The following is a 6,359-nucleotide window of genomic DNA, read 5'->3' on the forward strand; positions in this document are numbered from 1 at the left end:
ATCGCCTTTGGTAAGTGGCGGATCAGAGGACCTTTGAATGAGGCGCGTGCACGATTCGCTCCTGAGGAGAAATTTAATTCGGCTGTTTAGGCTCAATGCATATTCCCGGTCGGAATATTATCGCTTTTCTACGAGATAAATGGCATAAAAATTGGTTTTAAACAGCGCTATGCGCAAGACCGTGATGTAGCTTTCTGATAGTGTCTAGAACTCACGAACAAAACGTCGCTGTTTGGATATAACGATGGATTATTTGGGACCAAACCAACATTTGTTATTGAAGTAGAAGTCCTGGCAGTGTATTCTGACGAAGAACAAGCAAGGTAAGAACATTTTTCTTATAGGAAATGTGATTTTGGTGGAGGCTGACCTGGGTGGGTGTCTAAATAGCTAGCCCTGTGATGCCGGGCTATGTACTTAGAATTTTGCAAAATGTGCTTCATCCGAAAAGCTATTTTAAAATCGGACATATCGAGTGCATAGAGGAGTAATGTATCTATAATTCTTAAAATAATTGTTATGCTTTTTGTGAACGTTTATCGTGAGTAATTTAGCAAACTGTTAGTAAAATCCCCGGAAGTTTGCGGGGGTTATGCTTTTTCTGAACGTCACATGCTAATGTAAAAAACTATTTTTTGATATAAATATGAACTTGATTGAACAGACATGCATGTATTGTATAACACAATGTCCTAGGTGTGTCATCTGATGAAGATCATAAAAGGTTAGTGCTGCATTTAGCTGTGGTTTGGGTTTATGTGACATGATATGCTAGCTTGAAAAATGGGTGTCTGATTATTTCTGGCTGGGCACTCTGCTGACATAATCTAATGTTTTGCTTTCGTTGTAAAGCCTTTTTGAAATCGGACAGTGGGGTTAGATTAACGAGATTCTTGTCTTTAAATAGCTGTAAAATAGTCATATGTTTGAGAAATTGAAGTAATAGTATTTCTAACGATTCAAAAATCGCGCCACTGGATTTCAGTGGCTGTTACGTAGGTGGGACGAGTTCGTCCCACATGCGCCAGAGAGGTTAAAGAATCAAATCAAATCAAATGTATTTATATAGCCCTTCGTACATCAGCTGATATCTCAAAGTGCTGTACAGAAACCCAGCCTAAAACCCCAAACAGCAAGCAATGCATGTGAAAGAAGTACGGTGGCTAGGAAAAACTCCCTAGGAAAAACTCCCTAGAAAGGCCAAAAACCCAGGAAGAAACCTAGAGAGGAACCAGGCTATGAGGGGTGGCCAGTCCTCTTCTGGCTGTGCCAGGTGGATATTATAACAGAACATGTTCAAGATGTTAAAATGTTCATAAATGACCAGCATGGTCAAATAATAATAATCATAGTAGTTGTTGAGGGTGCAACAAGCACGTCCGGTGAACAGGTCAGGGTTCCGTAGCCGCAGGCAGAACAGTTGAAACTGGAGCAGCAGCACGGCCAGGTGAGTGTAGTTGAATACAGGGGAACAGTGACAGGCGAAGACAGTAGCCCTCCTGCTACCACCACTCCTCATCTCGTTTACCTCAGAGCTCACTGACCAAACAGTGTTATGAATACATCCCTGGTTGCCATGGCGCTGTGGGGTTGCCTAGGCGCTCTGTAAATATTCCAAATAAAAAAAATCAAATCAAACTTTATTTTGTCACATGCTCCGAATACAACAAGTGTAGACTTTACCGTGAAATGCTCCGAATACAACAAGTGTAGACTTTACCGTGAAATGCTCCGAATACAAGTGTAGACTTTACTGTGAAATGCTCCGAATACAACAAGTGTAGACCTTACCGTGAAATGCTCCGAATACAACAAGTGTAGACCTTACCGTGAAATGCTGAATACAACAAGTGTAGACTTTACCGTGAAATGCTTACTTACAAACCCCTAACCAACAGTGCAGTTCAAGAAGAGCTAAGAAAATATTCACCAAATAAAATAAATTAAAAAATAAAATAATAAAAAGTTACACAATAACATAACAATAACGAGGTTAAATACAGGGGGTACCGTGTGGCTCAGTTGGTACAGCATGGTGTTTGCAATGCCAGGGTTGTGGGTTCGATTCCCACGGGGGACCAGTATGGGAAAAAAAATGTATTAAATGTATGTATTCACTACTGTAAGTCGCTCTGGATAAGAGCGTCTGCTAAATGACTAAAAATGTAAAAAAATGTACCGATACCGAGTCAGTGTGCAGGGGTACAGGTTCGTTGAGGTAATTTGTACATGTAGGTAGGGGTGAAGTGACTATGCATAGATAATAAACAGAGAGTAGCAGCAGTGTAAAAACAATGGAGGGGTCAATTTAAATAGTCATTTTATTAGCTGTTCAGCAGTCTAATGGCTTGGGGGTGGAAGCTGTTGAGGAGCCTTTTGGTCCTAGACTTGAAGCTCTGGTACCGCTTGCTGTGCGGTAGCAGAGAGAACAGTCTGTGACTTCGGTGACTGGAGTCTATGACAATTTTATGGGCTTTTCTCTAACACCGCCTAGTATATAGGTCCTGGATGTCAGGAAGCTTGGCCCCAGTGATGTACTGGGCCGTACGCACTACCCTCTGTAGCTCCTTACGGTCAGATGCCGAGCAGTTGCCATACCAGGCAGTGATACAACTGGTCAGGATGCTCTCGATGGTGCAGCTGTAGAACCGTTTGAGGATCTGGGGGCCCATGCCAAATCTTTTCAGTCTCCAGAGGGGGAAAAGGTTTTGTCGTGCCCTCTTCACGACTGTTTTGGTGTGTTTGGACCATGATAGTTCGTTGGTGATGTGGACACCAAGGAACACCAAGGAACTTGAAACTCTCGACGCGCTCCACTACAGCCCCGTCGATGTTAATGGGGGCCTGTTCGGCCCGTGACCAGCCTCAAAGCACTTCAGTGAAGGTGGATATACAGTAGTGGATATATACAGTACAGGAGATATACAGTAGTGGATATATACAGTACAGGAGATATACAGTAGTGGAGATATACAGTAGTGGAGATGTACAATAGTGATGTTATACAGTAGTGATGTTATACAGTAGTGGAGATATACAGTAGTGGAGATTTACGGTAGTGGAGATATACAGTACAGGAGATATACAGTACAGGAGATATACAGCAGTGGAGATATACAGTAGTGGAGATATACAGTACATGATATATACAGTAGTGGAGATATACAGTACAGGAGATATACAGTAGTAGAGATATACAGTAGAGGAGATATACAGCACTTACACAAATGACTGACGCTTGGCTGAGAGAAATTGATGATACAATTATTATGGGGGCTGTCTTGTTAGACTTCAGTGCAGCTTTTGACATTATTGATCATAGTCTGCTGCTGGAAAAACGTGTGTGTTGTGGCTTTACACCCCCTGATATAATGGCTTTACACCCCCTGATATAATGGCTTTACACCCCCTGCTATAATGGCTTTACACCCCCTGATATAATGTGGATAAAGAGTTACTTGTCTAACAGAACTCAGAGGGTGTTCTTTAATGGAAGCCTCTCAAACATAATCCGGGTAGAATCAGGAATTCCCCAGGGCAGCTGTCTAGGTCCCTTACTTTTTTCAATCTATACTAATGACATGCCACTGGCTTTGAGGAAAGCCAGAGCATCTATGGATGCTGATGTTTCAACACTATACACGTCAGCTACTACAGCGACTGAAAAGACTGCAACACTCAACAAAGAGCTGCAGTTAGTTTCAGAGTGGGTGGCAAGGAATAAGTCAGTCCTAAATATCAAAAACTAAAAGCATTGTATTTGGGACAAATCATTCACTAAACCCTAAACCTCAACTAAATCTTTTAATAAATAATGTGGAAATTGAGCAAGATGAGGTGACTAAACTGCTTGGAGTAACCCTGGACTGTAAACGGTCATGGTCAAAACATATTGATGCAGTAGTAGCTAAGATGGGGAGAAGTCTGTCCATAATAAAGCACTGCTCTGCCTTCTTAACAGCACTATAAACAAGGCAGGTCCTACGGGCCCTAGTTTTGTCGCACCTGGACTACTGTTCAGTCGTGTGGTCAGGTGCCACAAAAAAGGACTTAGGAAATTTGCAATTGGCTCAGAACAGGGCAGCACGGCTGGTTTGGCTAATATTAATAATATGCATGTCAATCTCTCCTGGCTCAAAGTGGAGGAGAGATTGACTTCATCACCACTTGTATTTATGAGAGGTATTGACATGTTGAATGCACCGAGCTGTCTGTCTAAACTACTGGCACCCAGCTCAGACACCCATCCATACCCCACAAGACATGTCACCAGAGGTCTGTTTAAACTGCTGGCACACAGCTCAGACACCCATCCATACCCCACAAGACATGCCACCAGAGGTCTGTTTAAACTACTGGCACACAGCTCAGACACCCATCCATACCCCACAAGACATGCCACCAGAGGTCTGTTTAAACTACTGGCACACAGCTCAGACACCCATCCATACCCCACAAGACATGCCACCAGAGGTCTCTTCACAGTCCTCAAGTCCAGAACAGACTATGGGAGGAGCACAGTACTACATAGAGCCATGACTACATGGAACTCTATTCCACATCAAGTAACTGATGCAGCAGTAGAATCAGATAAAAAAAAAACGGATAAAAAAAACACCTTATGGAACAGCGGGGAGTGTGAAGCAACACTAACATTGGCACAGACACATGCGTACATACACACACACACACACACACACACACACACACACACACACACACACACACACACACACACACACACACACACACACACACACACACACACACACACACACACACACACGATGACATACTCACTATCCACACACGTACACATGGATTTTGTATTGTAGATATGTGGTAGTAGAGTAGGGGCCTGAGGGAACACAGTGTATTGTAGATATGTGGTAGTAGAGTAGGGGCCTGAGGGAACACAGTGTATTGTAGATATGTGGTAGTAGAGTAGGGGCCTGAGGGAACACAGTGTATTGTAGATATGTGGTAGTAGAGTAGGGGTCTGAGGGAACACAGTGTATTGTAGATATGTGGTAGTGGTGGAGTAGGGGGCCTGAGGGAACACAGTGTATTGTAGATATGTGGTAGTAGAGTAGGGGGTCTGAGGGAACACAGTGTATTGTAGATATGTGGTAGTAGAGTAGGGGCCTGAGGGAACACAGTGTATTGTAGATATGTGGTAGTGGAGTAGGGGCCTGAGGGAACACAGTGTATTGTAGATATGTGGTAGTAGAGTAGGGGTCTGAGGGAACACAGTGTATTGTAGATATGTGGTAGTAGAGTAGGGGCCTGAGGGAACACAGTGTATTGTAGATATGTGGTAGTAGAGTAGGGGTCTGAGGGAACACAGTATATTGTAGATATGTGGTAGTGGTGGAGTAGGGGCCTGAGGGAACACAGTGTATTGTAGATATGTGGTAGTGGTGGAGTAGGGGCCTGAGGGAACACAGTGTATTGTAGATATGTGGTAGTAGAGTAGGGGTCTGAGGGAACACAGTGTATTGTAGATATGTGGTAGTAGAGTAGGGGCCTGAGGGAACACAGTGTATTGTAGAAATGTAGGGGCCTGAGGGTACACAGTGTATTGTAGATATGTGGTAGTAGAGTAGGGGCCTGAGGGCACACAGTGTATTGTAGATATGTAGTAGTGGTGGAGTAGGGGCCTGAGGGCACAGTGTGTGTGTTGTGAAATCTGCGAATGTAATGCTTTTAAAATTGTATAAACTGCCTTAATTTTGACCCCAGGAAGAGTAGCTGCTGCCTTGACAGGAACTAATGGGGATCCATAATAAATCCCAGGAAGAGTAGCTGCTGCCTTGACAGGAACTAATGGGGATCCAAAATAAACCCCAGGAAGAGTAGCTGCTGCGTTGGCAGGAACTAATGGGGATCCATAATAAACTCCAGGAAGAGTAGCTGCTGCCTTGACAGGAACTAATGGGGATCCATAATAAACCCCAGGAAGAGTAGCTGCTGCCTTGGCAGGAACTAATGGGGATCCATAATAAACCCCAGGAAGAGTAGCTGCTGCCTTGACAGGAACTAATGGGGATCCATAATAAACCCCAGGAAGAGTAGCTGCTGCCTTGGCAGGAACTAATGGGGATCCATAATAAACCCCAGGAAGAGTAGCTGCTGCTTTGGCAGGAACTAATGGGGATCCATAATAAACCCCAGGAAGAGTAGCTGCTGCCTTGGCAGGAACTAATGGGGATCCATAATAAACCCCAGGAAGAGTAGCTGCTGCCTTGACAGGAACTAATGGGGATCCATAATAAACCCCAGGAAGAGTAGCTGCTGCCTTGACAGGAACTAATGGGGATCCATAATAAACCCCAGGAAGAGTAGCTGCTGCTTTGGCA

This window comes from Salmo trutta, chromosome 31, assembly GCF_901001165.1.
Source record: "Salmo trutta chromosome 31, fSalTru1.1, whole genome shotgun sequence".
Lineage (NCBI taxonomy): Eukaryota > Metazoa > Chordata > Actinopteri > Salmoniformes > Salmonidae > Salmo > Salmo trutta.